General features: G+C 42.9%; 1 protein-coding gene across 1 annotated transcript in view; it reads left to right on the forward strand.

Annotated features, from left to right (window-relative positions):
* ACVR2A (activin A receptor type 2A) overlaps positions 1-15,972 on the forward strand; it is a 1,507,426-nt gene that overhangs the window by 1,413,708 nt on the left and 77,746 nt on the right. The gene's annotated exons all lie outside the window — the stretch shown is intronic.

Below are 15,972 nucleotides of genomic sequence, written 5' to 3' on the forward strand. Positions count from 1 at the left end.
ACTCCTTTTGTCACATACTTCATCTTTGATGGATACCAAAAGATCTGGTGGATAACCTTGATGGGTAAACATATCCAAAGGTTTTTCAATCTCCACTAAAATACTGCATCATCAGATATCGTCTGAGCAAGTCGGACTAGTTGTCCCTTGACAGCTGTTCTTTTTTGAAATCTGGGATGCCAACTGTCGTAGTGGAGATGAGAATTAGAAAAAGTTTTCTTACGAAAAATGTTGGAGCTAAAGCAACCCTGCAAATAATCTTTTGACATTAGGACATCAGGAAATGCCTTCTTGTCCTTGTAGAAGTTGTGGGAAAATTTAAGAAAGGGGGTGCTATTATTGATGTACATTAGAAAGTCGTTCAGTTTCATGAAAGAATCTGTCCAGGTACCTAATATAAAATGACCAACTGTCAGGAAATGTACTATTGAGCACAAATTGTTTCTCCCAATATGCCATGAATAGGTTGGCATAGCTCAGAGCACTTGAGGCACCCATTGCCACTCCACTCATTTTGTTTGAATAGTTGTCCTTCAAAATATAGAAAGTTGCTGCTCAGGACTAATTCCGCGAGTGTGATAGCCGTGTTGGTTTCATTGTTGTTCAATAGCCCTATGTCAAAGAGCATACTTTCCACCCAATCAACTCCCTCGTTGTGTGGAGTGACTGAATAAAGATCTTGTACATCTATTGTGACAAGTATACAATCCACTGCGAACTGTAAATCTGCTAATCTGCATAAGAAATCCCATGAGTCTTTACAGATATGGGTAATGCAACTGGTGGATGGCTGAAGTAAATTATCCACATATTTAGCTATGTAAAATGTTTTGCTTCTGCCTACATCCATAATCGGTCTCAGTGGTGGGTTTCTGATGTCTTTATGAATTTTTGGTATAATGAATATACCTGCCACCACCAGGCGTTCATTAGATAGGTATTCGTAGGCACTTTTGTCAGTTTGTCCCTGCATGACCATGTCGTATAAACAATCATCAGTTTTAGAATAAGCAATATTAAGTTCATTTTATGATACCTGTGTAAACATGTCAGTAAAAAGGAGCTTGAACATAATCCTCGACATCCATGATGACATTGCCTCCTCCTTTATCGGGTTTCATTATTCTGATTGTTTTGTTGTTACAAAGATCACTAAAAAGTTTTGTTTCATTCTCTGACAGGTTAACTTTATCATTTACATTAGAGTATTGGGGCCTTTCAGATTTCCCTCGCACAAAGTTGTTCAAACAATACTAGCCCATTATTCAAAGGTGGTTTGAAAGAACTGAATTTCTTAAGTATTCAAGTTAGCCCTAGTGTTAGTACCTGCCAACTTAACCAAAGGGCTAAATTAAATTTACCAGTAAATAATTTTAAATCTATGAGTGTTTCAGCTAGATTAAATTTCCTGGCTGGTACAAAACTCAAACCCTTACTCAGTACATCGGCATGTTCTGTTGAGATGTTGACATTGGAAAAATTATATACTGTAAAATCTTTAGTAGAATTTTGGATGCAACTAGGCTCTATGTCATTTTCCTCCATACTACTATTTGTATCCCCTACTACTAAAAACCATGATTCACCATCAGCTAGTTAAATGTTAATCGATTCTGTATTTTGATGACTGTTGTTCCTGTCAGTCACACTAAAAGGCCCAAAGCAATTCAGAAGTAGATTTCCATCGTTAGATTCACTGAAATGTGAATTATCATCTAAGGCAGGTGAATGACCAAATTATATGGGTACCCCGTTAGGATCCCCTCCGTCTGTGTTGGTGTGTGTGTGTGTGTGGGGGGGGTAGAAGAGAGAATAGGTTGACTATAAGGAGACACAGTTCCAGCCCCTTCAATGCTGGCTCTTCTGTTATTAAAAGTACAAGGATTGTCAAACCTATCTAAAACGTCATATGTAGTAATGTCTTCCATCCCCTCTAATACACTACCACCACTGTCATTTATAAATCTATAATGTCATGTGTAGTAATGTCTTCCAACCCATCTAATACAAGAATTGTCAAACCTATCTAAAAAGTTATGTGTAGTAATATCTTCCAACCCCTCTAATACACTACCCCCCACTGTCAGTTATAACAACATATATAGTACAGTTGTTTTCATGATTTGGGGTACATTTGATAATGGGGCAGTTAATGTCAGTTCCAGAATGGATGACTGAAGTTATTACACTTAATACTGGTAACTTCCTTGTTAAAAAATGATGTAACTGAATCATTCCAAATAGAGTCTACCAAACATGAAGAAGTAATTAACATTTGTTGTGTATCACAGTGCAAATCTGATATTGTCCCATCAGAACAATTATTAACATAAGTAAAATCTTTACCAATAGTTTTAAAACAATCAAAACCAATTGCACTGTTTAGGCCAGTGTAACCTGTTTCAAATCCCATGTTTGCTGCGTTAGTATATGCTGAATCAAAAAAATCTTTGTCAGAGTTGTCATTCAAAACATCATTCCTTTCCTTTTTGGTACTAAAGTTACCAGTACTCATATTGTGTGTAAAGAAACATTCTGACTTATTTACATTATTGTCATAATCATTTTCTATAAAAGAAATTTAAAATACCTGTCACAGCTGGGATTCCGGATACTGGCTAAGGCTGTTGCTGCCCCTATAGGGTCTTTTTTAGGCAAGGCTCAAACATCAAATGCACCACCATAGTAGACATAAATAAGCAAAATCTAAGGGTAATGCTACTCAATGCTAGAAGTCTAAACCTCAAAATGCACACACTCGAGGCTCTCTTTAAGATGGAGAACATTGACATCTGTGCAGTGATAGAGACCTGGTTTAAAGCTCCAGAGAGCACCCCTGCATTACCAGGTTACAATTCTTACCACACCTTTTGGCCACCCAACCCAAACCAAAAAACTAAAGGAGGAGGCGTGTCCATATTCATAAAGGATATCCACACGTCCAGGCTAGTTGCTCAACATAATGCCTCAGAAATTATCAAAGTACAATTAACACTGGGCAAGACTGCAATTCAGGTTGTAGCGTGTTACAGATCCTCCGCCATGCCCCAGGACGCCCACTCCATGTTTCTCGATATACTTTATAATGTTAAGATACAGCCCAGTACCCTAATTTTGGGAGATTTCAACTACTCCTCCATCAACTGGGAAAACTACTCCTGTACTAACTCATTTGCCCAACGTTTTCTGGAATTCATCAATTCCAATGCCCTGGACCAGCTTGTCCATACCCCTACCAGGGGTAGCAACATCCTGGACCTGGTCATTACCAGTATGGGTAGTAGATGCTCCACACCAGAGGTCAACTCCTTGCTGGTCAGGTCCAACCACAAGCTAATCACCCTAGACATCCATACCCCCCCCCCCCCCCATTAAGGAAACCACCGTAAAAAACTCCTCCAAAGCCAACTTCATGCTTCTTAAGTCAGAACTGGAAAACTTCATTACACCCACACAGATGAAAAACAGTGGCATGACTGCTGAATCATATACATATGCACTGTATTAGCACATATACGAGTGCATGGACCGTGCCATCCCCAACAGAACCAAGATGCTGTCCTCCAGAAAAAAGAAGCCAATTTGGTGGTCCCCTGCCATAAACAAGCTCTACAACAGAAGGAAGAAACTGTTGCAGAAAGGAGTAAAATCCCATGACTGCAGGAACTCCCTGGTCAGCCTCAGCAAGAAGCTGAGATCCCTCATAAAATCCTCCAAAGCTAGTTAGGAAAATAAAATAGCCTTGGATTCTAAAGACAACTACAAAGTCTTCTACGGCTGTGTCAAGAATCTCAATGGCAACACTCAGATCTGCTCTGAAGTATAGCACAATGGCACTACATTTACCGAACCAACTGATATTGCCAACATCCTGGCAGACAGGTTCAGTGCTAACTTCACCCCCCCGTCCCCCAAAGGGCCCATCCCCATACCAGATGTTTGCAAAGCCCCTGAAATCACGGACGCACAGGTGAAGACCGCACTCTCCAAAGCCAAGAACACAGCATGTATGGGACCGGACAACATCCCAGGCTGCGTTCTGCACAAACTACAGAACGAACTGGCACCCCACCTAAGTACCATGTTCAACCATAGCCTCACGTCAGGCTTTGTGCCTAAGGAGTGGCACACAGTGACAGTTATCCCACTCCACAAAGGGAGTGCCACCACAGACCCCAGGAACTACCGCCCCATTAGCCTGATGAGCCTGGTCTGCAAGGCCATGGAACGCATCATCCTAGAGCTTATAAACAAAGACATAGGTAGCCTCCAAACTCTGGACCTCACTTAGTTTGGGTTTGTAAAGGGTAGATCATGCCTCCTAAACCTGATTGACGTCTGTGAAGCAGTCACTGGAACCGTAGATGAGGGTAAGGTAGTGCACACAGCCTATCTTGAGCTCGCCAAGGCCTTCGACACCATCCCCCACTCTGGTATTATAGATAAACTTACTGGACTAGGCATAAATCCCTATGTCACAAGATGAGTGGCCAACTGGCTCACTGACAGAACCTACACAGTGAAAGTAGCCGACTCAAAATCAGACTTCAGACCAGTGACAAGCAGAGTACCACAGGGTTTGGTCCTGGGTCCTCTCTTGTTCAGTATCTACTTCTCTGAAGTCCAGGCTAATACAGCTAGTCTCTGGCTAATGAAATTTGCAGACGACTGCAAACTAGGAGCCATAATCCATTCACCTAAGAATGTGGACATTCTACAAAGAGGCCACACTGAGACTGATGCTTGGTGTCAAAGTCATGGCCTAAAGCTCAATGCCAAGAAGTGCATTGTTTTCCCCTTTGGGAAAAATATCATACCCATGAACTACCACATATGCGGTTGCCTACTAAACACCAAAAGTGTGTGATAAGAGACCTTGTGACACAGGTGGATAGTAGTCTCTTCTTTGATAATCATGTCGCCACAGTAGTCAGGAAATCCTTCTACGTGGCACACCTCATCACAAAGGGGTTCTCCTCCAGAAAAAGAGAGGTCATCGTTCCTCTCTACTCATCCCCTATTAGACCCATCATAGAATACAATGCCCTGTTTGGCATGTACCTCTCAAGACATCTGAAGCAGCTGGAAAGGCCACAGAAATACCTCACTAAAAGGATTACTGGTCTCAAACAGATGCCATATGCTGACCGTCTCAAAAAAACTCCAGCTCTACTCCGTCACATATCGCCTACTCTGAGGTGACCTCTGCCTAACGTACAAAGCCTTGTCTAACCCAGACCTGATGGACATGCTACACTTAAAGAAATCCCAATCTCTCCGAGTCACATGCTCCAGGGACCTAAACCTTGTCACCATAATAAACAGAACATGCTGGAGGGATAGATTCCTGTCCCAGAGACTTCCCCTGCTCTGGAATAGGCTGCCCATTCATGTCAGCTCCTCATTAGCCCTCTTTAAGAGAAATCTTGACAGTTGGATGGGTGATAGGAAATTCACACCGGGAATCAGTGCTGTGGCTCTGCTTGACAGGGGCACAGGAAAATAATTTTCTTGGGTGGCGAAAGCCAAGGAACTCATTTGGCTAGACTTGCATAGGCTCTAGGGCTGATATCCTAGTACTTACCTATGAAACTATAAAGTAGTCAGCAGTATTACCAAACATAAGACTTGGGGATGTCTTATTCAAAATAGGACCATCAACATGCTTCTTATTACAATTATTCTCACAACCAGGAATTTCTTGGCTGCAAGCATTACCATTACACACTGCATCATTGTTACTGCCAGTAAAAAACACATGATTTACATAGGTTTATTCATCAAAAAAACCCATGGTGGAATGAAAGTCAGTGTCACTGAAGCAGTAAGTCTGTTCTACAAGTCCTGGTATGATAAACGCTCCTCTTCCTGGTGTCTTTCTTCCCTTAGAATTTTTTTGACCATGGATTCTTTTTGTTATTTCTATTATTTTTATGTCTAAAGTAAGTCCCAGCAGTTTTGGGGCGAGCTCCCAAATGTTCAAAGTTGGAGTTTCTATCCCCAGAGTTGAATTCTTGCTGTAAATCTCCATTGTGCCTTCCTTCTTTGTGTTTTAGTCTTTTAGAATGCCTCAGAGACTGGTCTGTGTCTGAAACAACTTCTTGTTGAACCACAATGTCATCCTCAGCTGAATTTATAATATTGCCCTGTCCATCATATGAATACACTGTCTTGATTGGCTGGTTTCGTGCAGAGACACTAGGGGGCAGGGTATATGCTGTTCCCTTTGCAAATGCTTCAGAATCCCTTTGCAGTTTTCTGTTTTTCCTATTTTGAATGGCACAACAGATGTCATCTATTTTCTTGAATAAATTGTTATTATTTGTGGAATAATGTTCAAATAAGACATCAGATGTAAGACTACCATTAGTGATGTCAAGATCCCGAGAAAGTTTATCCAACTTCACCTCATTTTCATGTATTATGAGGTGAATGATGTCCGTGCCTGCCTTATTGAAAATATTAAGAGGGGCTTTGTGAAAATCAGAATTCAGATCCACCCCATTAGGGTACGGTCACAAATGCAGACCCTTGTGAATAAAGACCCCTCTTTAAATTCTCATGTAAATACGCATTGTCTAGTTGAACTTTCTTAAAAGCTAGCAATTTTTTTTTCAAATAGCTTAAGTTGTTTAACAATGGTACGCTGCCCAATAATTTCATGGTTAGGGTCTACATTATTAAATATCGATGTGGTAGAGGGACAATCAAAAATATCACTTTTCTAAGTATCAAAAATCAATACATTGTTGGTTGGATGCTTCACTTGTATTCCCTCTTGCTCCAAGCTGGTTCGACCAGGCAGTAAGGGTCCCAGAACATTGAGTTAACTGAGAAGAAATACCTTCAGGGGAACCACTGCTGCCATGAAGTTGTTGATTGATTTTCTCCAGAAGAGTGGCCAAATTGCCTATTCCAACTCGAATTTGTGAGACCAGGTCATCGGTGGGAGACCCAAAACCTCTACCAGAAGCCATAAACAAGTCCTGAAGAAAAGAACCAAGAACCACAGGTAGTGAAGGTAGAGGCCCAGGAACCACACAAACCAAAATCGAAACCACAAATCCAATTTATTGACAGCAAAAACAGACCAAATGCAGTCAAGCTCTTTCATCTTTAGCAAAGACTTCTTCAGAACTGCTTGGCATGTTTATCTCCAACCTTAAATAATCAGTTAACTCAATTGCTAGCTTTTAAGAAAGTTCAACTAGACAGTGCGTATTTACATGAGAATTTAAAGAGGGGTCTTATTCCCAAGGATCTGCATTTGTGGCGGTACCCTAATGAGGTGGATCTGATTTTGTGGGATCAAAAAAGAGGGTGTTATGTATTGTTTTAGTGATGAATATAGACAATACGTTTTATGGCTTCAAAGTTGTTGATTTGAAATTTGTCCCACTTTGGGGCATAATGAGTTTTACAAGTGCTGTCCTTCTTATCATTGTTTTCTTATTTTTTGGTTTTAATGGAAACATGAAAGGCAAACATCCAGTCTCTTGACCATTTGTGATCATGTGACAGGATTTTATGTATATAAGGAAGTGCTTTTATGTTTTGTATTATTCTGAAGAAGTCTGCCGACGAAAGCACTAAATAATAAAGTGTAGTTGTGTCTGCCAGTGGGCCTCCGTGCTTTTACGTTCATTATTTTCATTTTTATTTTTATTGTTTCACTTATGTTCACTGCTCAATTTTATGCAATTTTAACTGACATTCACAATTTTTGTTGAAGTTTTATAACTAATGTGTACTAAACTAAAGTTGAGTCGTGAATGTTTGATCATATGTTGATCACATGGTGTATTAGGATTATTCAAGGTTGAAGATAAGCATGCCAAGCAGTTCTGAAGTAGTCTTTGCTAAAGACAAAAGCGCTTGACTGCATTTGGTCTGTTTTTGCTGTCAGTAAATTGGATTTGTGGTTTGGATTTTGGTTTGTGTGGTTCCTGGGCCTCTACCTTCACTACTTGTGGTTCTTGGTTCTTTTCTTCACCACTTCCACTAGACATCTACTGTTTCGGGTGACGGAATTCACCCTGCAATTGTTCCTGCAGCTAGGCATCATGGTCTACTTTACAAAGTCTCGACTGACCCCCTTTCAGAATATGGAATTTATCAGAGCTCATCTCAACATTCTCTTGTGTGGCCTCTCTTCCTCCCTACAGGCTGCAGAAAATAAGATCTCAAGTTCATTCTTTCCTGTGCGCAAACAAAGTACCAGCCCTGCTAGTGCTATAAGCATTGGGGTCCATGGCAGCGGCAATGACTCTGGTCCCATTAATGAGATTTCACATGAGATTACTGCAGTGGCTTCTTGTGAATCAATGGTCCATTCTAACCCACCCAGTGAACCACCCCATACTTATCACAATTTGCTGCAAAAAAGACCTATCCTGGTGGATGGAATCCAAACAAATTTTTTTGGGCCACCCCTTTGTCCCTTCTCAACCTAAAGCCACAGTGACCACTGATGCCTCCCATATGGGGTGGGGCCTTATCTGGGAAAGACAGTCCAAGGCACTTGTTCTCTGATGGAGTCCAACCTGCATATCAGCATTTTTGAGCAGAGGACGGTGCTGCTAGCATTGCAAGTATTTCACTCTTCCCTACCGCAAGAAATGATTACAGTTCAATCAGACAACATGTCCGTAGTCTGGTACATCAACAAGCAAGGGGGAACCAAATCCTATCCCCTGTGTCGAGAAGTCCTTCGAGTGTGGCATAGGGCAATTGCCTCCAACCACTTTCTGATAGCAATGCACATGATAGCGGACAAAGTAAGCAGATGCATTCTAATGCCTCATGAGTGGTTTCTCAATCCCAAGGTAGCAAAGAAGATCTTTTATCGCTGGGGCCTGCCTTGCTGTGACCTTTTTGCTTCACCCCAAAACAACAAGTGCAGAAGTTATTTTGCCATAATCCCCCCTCAGGGGGAGTTCCCGAGAGACAGTCTTCTCCTTGACTGTCCCCCGGGTCTCCTGTATGCCTTTCCCTCTGATCCTTCTTTTCCTTAAGAAAGTAGCCAGGTTGAGAAGCAAAATAATCCTCATTGCACCTTTCTGACCTCGACAAGTTTGGTTCCCTTCCTATGAACTCATCTAGTTCACCGTCCATTTATTCTGGACCTTCTCTCTCATCCTCAGAGACTGGTACATCCCAGTCTTCAAAGTCTCAAGCTAACTGCTTGATTCCTCCTATTCTGTTAGTCGCCAGGCATAATGATATTCCATCCCCAGTGCAAAAACTTTTGCTGGCATCCCATAAACCATCCACCAGGACTCTCTACGTCAGTAAATGGAAGAGATTTTCAATCTGGGTTTGTGATAATGGCCTCAACCCATTTTCAGCCCCAGTGGAAAAAGTTTTAGAATTTTTGGACATTCTTTTTGGCAGGGGAGCTTCTGCTTCTATGGTTAAGGTCATTCTAGTAGCCATCTCTAACTTTCATAATGGCTTTGGAGATCTACCTTTAATTTCTCACAGACTTTGTAAGTTCTTCCTCAAGGGAACTGTCTATGTAAAGCCCCCATTTAAAGATCCTCTACCACCATGGGACCTGACTATTGTTTTGCAGTCACTAGTAGTTCCCCCCTTTGAACAAGCAGCTACTTGTGACTTGAAGTTCCTCTCTTGGAAAGCACTTTTACTTATAGCTATTATCTCTGCAAGACAAGTTTCCAAATTGCAAACCTTATGTTCAAAACCCCCTTACTTACTTTTCAATACGGATAGAGTTACACTCTGGACAAATCCATCCTTTCTTCTGAAGGTGGTCTCAGAGTCCAACATTAATCAGGCTGTCTTCTTTCCAAATTTTTCTAATAAAGGTGAATATTGCTAACACCTGTTAGATGTTCACAGACAGTTACATTTCTATCTCACCAGAACTAAAGAATTTAAGGGATCAGAACAGTATTTGTCTCTTTCTCTGGTGCAACCTTAGGGAAATTTGTCTCCAAGGTTACCTTGTCAAAATGGTTAAGAGACTGCATTTCTTTCGTTTATAACAAAAACATTCTGAAGCTTCCAATGCTGGTTAAGGCACACTCCTCTAGATCTATGTCTACCTCAGCTGTCTTCCATTCTAAAGCTTCCATGAGCGAAATATGCACAGCAGCAACATGGTCTATTCCGCATACCTTTTTTGTACTCATTACAAATTGGATCTGGTCTCCAGGGGAAAAGCCACCTTTGGTTCTATGGTTCTCAGGAATATCCTTCCATAGGGCCGCCCAGGACCAAAAGTAGCAGGGGATTCTGTCCCATCAGTCAAGAATAGATGAAAATTGACAACGTCAGGTAAAGAAGTTATGTCTTACCACAGCATTCCATGTGAAGTTATTCAATGTCACTGTTCATTCTTACAAATGGGTTCGGGGCTGATCCCTCGGCTCTGAGTCGGCCGCTTTCACAAGCTCGAGGACAAGTCCCTATCCCATGATGCTGCCTGCCTCACCCCAGATCTAGTTTGCCGCTGCAACAGATCAGAGTTCGAGAGTGGAGCTCGGGCCAGTATTTTCATATTTCTAAATTTATTCTATATATTTCTATAGGAATTTTTCAGAAAGTGTGTATTTTGCCCTAGTTAACCATAGACTAGTATTTAGTCATTTTCTTTAATTTCTCACGGAAATCTTCGTTTATAGAGCGGCTGCTCTTAGGCCTTTCATTGACCATGTTTTAGTTAGCCCCTAACCCCTTTGAGCGTTCATAACTCTTTATAACTGTAACTTCTTAGTGTGAGAGTATTGTTCTTTATAACTGTTATAGCTGTTTGAATATTTAACTGTTTATCTTAGAGTGCGGTGTTAGCCTAGCCAGTGTGTGTGTTTGTATAGGCAGTTTTTATATATATATATATATATATATATATATATATATATATATATATATATATATATATATAAAATAGATAGATAGATATAGATATATAGTTACTTCCATTACATTATGGCTGATCAAAAGGAGAAAGAGAGACAGAAGTCAGGGTTTAAGAAATGCCTTAAGTGCGGACAAAAAATGTCCATTACTGATTTACATGTGAGTTGTGTCTACTGTCTGGGTGTAGTCCATCTTCAGGAGGACTGTTCCATTTGTCATTCGTTCAGCAGTACGGTCTTGTTAGAACGCAGGAGAAAGCTAGTGGATAGAGGTTTGTAGAAACCTGAATTTCAGGAATCTCTTGATAAGGCTGACCAGACTTCCAAATCTTCCAAGGGATCTAAGTCTTCAAAAGCTTCTTCGGAGCCAAAGTCTTCAGCTCTGAAATTGGCTGAGAAGGTGCGGTCGCCGGTTACACAGTCCTCGGAACCGAGCACCTAGCAAGTTTTTCGGAGCCAGTCCCTGGTACTGGAGCCAGTCTCCGAAGTTTTGAAATCACCAATCTTACAGTTGGTGGCTTCATCTATCCCTTCAACTCGTTCTTCGAGGAGCCTCTCTGATGTGGACAGAGTGGTGCAGAAGCACCTCCAGAACCTGGCATTAGCCAAATTGTTATCAGCTCTGGCCCAACAGGTCTCTGAGTTGAAGACGTCCTTGCCTACTGTGTCTGCTCCTCCTCCGAGCCGAGCAGGGCCTTCTGAGCCAGAGGGGGTAGAACTGATGATCGTGGAACCATCAGAGTTGAGGCCTGTTCCAGTGCCATCAGCTCCTTCGACTCAGACTACTTCGATGCCTTTCGAGGAGTCTGGGAGCCGACACTCTCCAGTTGGCTCCGAGGGGGGAGAGTTGAACCGATGGGTTAGTTCCGACCCTTCCTCTCGGACCTTCGTCACTGATGAGCTCGGCTCCTTCCTGTGGTTCGGAGCCCACTGTTTCGGTGCCGGGGAAGCTACCATCCTCTTCAGAACCGGCTGCTTCCTCACATCGGAGCAGTGGGGCTTTTGATGCCATGAGGAGAGTTATGTCTTCGAAGACACCCACTTTATCAGGGCCTACTTCCTCATCCCTGAAAGTGCCGCGTTCTACCTCTGCATCACAGGTCCCCTTAAAGCGTCGAGACCCAGAGCCTCAGGTAGCCCCATTGGGTGACCCATGTTCTACTGAGACCTCACCAGAATTTCCCGCTGATGAGTTTCCCAGGAAGAGGCTTTGCAAAAAGAGGCATTTAGACTCCCTGCAGGAGTCTGTCACATCAGACACTGACTTAGAGGAGTCAGAAGGGTCCCCACGGCCCCCCTCAGAGGATATCTCGTTTGCTGATATCCTAGAGATCCAAAGACAGAGGGGTGACTGGCAGTCTGTTAACCCTACTGATGATGAGTCGGTGCTTCTGAAGGCCTTTGGGTCTCAACCCTGCACCTCCTGGGTGACTCCACCCTTCGATGAATTAATGGATTTAGTTGCTCGAAGGGTGTGGGAGTCTCCTGATACTGTGGAACCTGTCCCTTGGAGGCCCAACAAGTTTATTACCTCTTCGCAGGACAAAATGTTTCCTACCAAAGGAGTGCCGGTTGATGCCATGGTGGTGGTGGTGGCAGCCACCAAGAAAGAGATGTCTGAAACCTCTTCTACTGTCCATCCTCCTAATAGAGATTCCAGGATTATGGACAGGTATGGGAAATGCATTTTCAGTTCAGTGACTTTTGCTATGCAATTGCTCAACTATTTGACACATTTTACCAGACTTCAGAGAGATCTCCTTAAAGAGCTTGGAGATAGAGGGCATTCCTGATAAGGTGACATCCCAGCTCAGTACCTTTAATTCTTTAGTTAACTCATCCATGCGTCTCATTTCTTATGCAGCTGATGGCATGAACAGACAGCGGGTTCTGCAATAGCTCTTCAGAGACATTCCTGGATGCATTTATGCTCCTTTGCGGAAGCCTTCTAGTCTTCCTTTTTTAATACTCTATTTGATGGCTTGTCCCTTTTTGGGCCTAAAGTCAAGGAGACCCTCACTAGGTGTGAACAAGATGGCAAAACTCTGCCATAGGAGTCCATTTTTCCACCCCTACTAGACCTTACCCCAAAGGGCAAAAGGGAGGAAAAATGTGGTTTCACAAGTCCCAAGGGGCCTTTCAGAACACACGCAGTGAACCCCCCCTCCAGAGGCAGAGGAGGGGGCAGTAATGGAAGACGCCACCCAGGTGGCGGGGGGGGGGGCCGCAAAACAAGGGCAACAGGGATCAGTTCTTTGGCAAGCCCTACTAGCGCTCCTGAAAGGAAGACCCGACTGTCCTACTCTGGAGGCAGTAGGGGGTCACTTGTTTTTGTATTCAAACACCTGGCTAAAGATTACAAATGACTCTTGGGTACAAAGCATTATTTCCAGAGGATATGTCATTTCTTTCACAGAACCACCCTCTGTATAAAAAAATTCCCAGACATTCCACCCAGTCTCGGGGATCAAGCAACCATAGAGATTCAAAGGTTGCTAGAAAAAAAGAGTCATCCAGCCAGTCACAGCAGACCAGGTAGGATCCGGAACCTACTCAAGATTCTTTTTAGTTCCAAAGAAAACAGGGGACTGGAGGCCCATCTTGGACCTCAGCAAACTCAACACGTTTGTAAAGAAAGAGAATTTCCAGATGGTCACGCTTCAGTTGATCTTCCGTTTCATGGAACGGGCGATTGGATGTGCTCTATAGATCTTAAGGATGAGTACTGTCATATCAAAATGGCCAGACCATCCAGTGATCACCTGTGTTTTTGGGAGCGAGCCAGTCATTTTCAGTTCTGGGCACTGCCCTTTGGTCTCACGACAGCCCTCAGAGTGTTTATCAAATGCATGGCAGTGGTTACGGCTCACTTGAGGCATCTAGGATTCCGAGTGTTTATGTACCTGGACGACTGGCTCCTCACCACCACTACCAGGCATCAACTAGTTAAATTCAGGGACCTGACTCTAAAACTGTGTTCCCAGTTAGGAATTACTATAAATTTCAACAAGTCTGCGTTGTCACCATTGCAGCGTATTTCCTTTATCAGAGCAGATTTAGACACCTCCGCCGCCATGGTAAAACTGCCCCTGGAAAGAATAGTCACACTTCGACAACAGGCATCAGACATGCTGGCATGAAACAAAGTACCAGCCTCTCAAGTTTTAAAACTGCTAGGTACTATGGCAGCAACTCTCATAGCAGTTCCTCTAGGGCATATGCACATAAGAATACTTCAGTGGTTACTCTTCACCCAATGGTCTTACCAACAACTTCCGATGTCACTCTTGATAATCATTACAGATTCATGCAAAAAGGATCTACAATGGTGGTTGACCAGCCACCATGTAACAGTAGGTCGCCCATTTGTTCTTCCCCGGCCATCAGCCACGGTGACCACGGACACTTCTCTGATTGGGGGGGGGGCTTTTTCAGGGAAAAACAGCCCAAGGCACCTGGTCAGAGACAGAGTCACAATTGCACTTCAGTGTCCTGGAGATGAGAGCAGTACTTTTGGCGTTGCAGTACTTCCAAGACTCTCTTTCTCTGGGAACGATTGTGATTCAGACCCACAACATGTCAGTCTGGTATATCAACAAGCAAGGGGGAACCAAGTCTTATCCCCTATGCCAAGAGGCTCTAAGAGTCTGGCAGTGGGCTGTATCCACCAGGCACTTTTTGATAGTGAGGAATTCCAATGCGACTGCGGACAAACTAAGCAGAGCTATTCTGATGCCACACGAGTGATCCCTCAAAAATGAGGTAGTGGAAAGGATTTCCCGCAGATGGGGCCAGCCTTGCTGCGACCTGTTTGAATCTCCCATGAATGCCAAATGCAGAAGCTACTTTGCCCTGAATCCCCCACCAGGGGAAAACCCAAGGGATTCTCTCATTCACATTTGGCCGCTGGGACTTCTATATGCATTTCCACCCATTCCCCTGATTCCAAAATTTCTGCAGAAAGCCAAAGCCTTGGGGAGGATTGTAATTCTGATAGCCCCTTATTGGCCTCGACAGATTTGTTTCCCTTTCCATCGACTCTACCAACTAGAGGAACCTTGGATTCTGGACCCAGTTCCAGATCTGCTGACACATTCATCAGGGGATCTTCATCATTCACTTCACTCCCTCAAATTGACAGCTTGGCTGCTGTGATTTCCAACATAGCCAGGTCCCACAGTCTTTCCTCGGAAGTGCAGCATATCCTTGTATCTTCACACAAGGCTTCAACCAGAAAGTTATACGTCAGCAAGTGGAAGCGGTTCGCTTTGTGGGCTTCTCAAAATAATATTGACCTGTACATCGCCCCAATTGCTAGCATATTAGAGTTCTTGACAAAACTCTTTAATGAAGGTGTTGCAGCAGCTATCATATATGTTCATTTGGCTGCAATTTCAAATTTTCACCTCGGATCGGAAGGTTCAAATATCATGTCTCACAGGTTATGTAGAGTTTTCTTAAAAGGAACCGTACATCTTAGACCACCAGTTAGACAACCTTTCACTCCCTGGAACCTCAACTTTGTTCTGTCTAGGATTATTCTTCCTCCATTTGAGCCCGCATCTTCCTGCCAACTAAAATTCCTGTCTTGGAAAGCCTTTTTCTTGGTGGCAATTATATCAGCACGCAGAGTGTCTGAACTACAGGCTTTATCTATTAAACCTCCATACTTGATTTTTCACCCTGACAGAGTGTCACTCCGTAATCCATCCTTCCTTCCAAAGGTTTGTTCAGAGGCTACTTTAAATCAAACAATTGAACTTCCAGCCTTCTTCAGTAACCACTCCAACAAGTTGGAGTATATGTTGCACAAACTTGATGTACACAGACAACTCAGATTTTATTTGGATAGAACCAAAGAATTTAGAAAATCAGAAAAACTTTTTGTCTCTCATTCAGATACCAAGAAAGGGCAGCCTGTGTCAAAAGTCACTCTTTCCAAATGGTTAACAGATTGTATAAAATTCACATACTCTTCTGTGAATCAACCGCTAGAACATAAAATGAAGGCGCACTCCACAAGGGCTGTTTCTACCTATTCAGCTTACATAGCTAGACTGACGTTAGATACAATATGTGCAGCTGCCACTTG

Source organism: Protopterus annectens, chromosome 6.part0 (genome assembly GCF_019279795.1).
Source record: "Protopterus annectens isolate FY-2018-M chromosome 6.part0, PAN1.0, whole genome shotgun sequence".
Taxonomy (NCBI): domain Eukaryota; kingdom Metazoa; phylum Chordata; order Ceratodontiformes; family Protopteridae; genus Protopterus; species Protopterus annectens.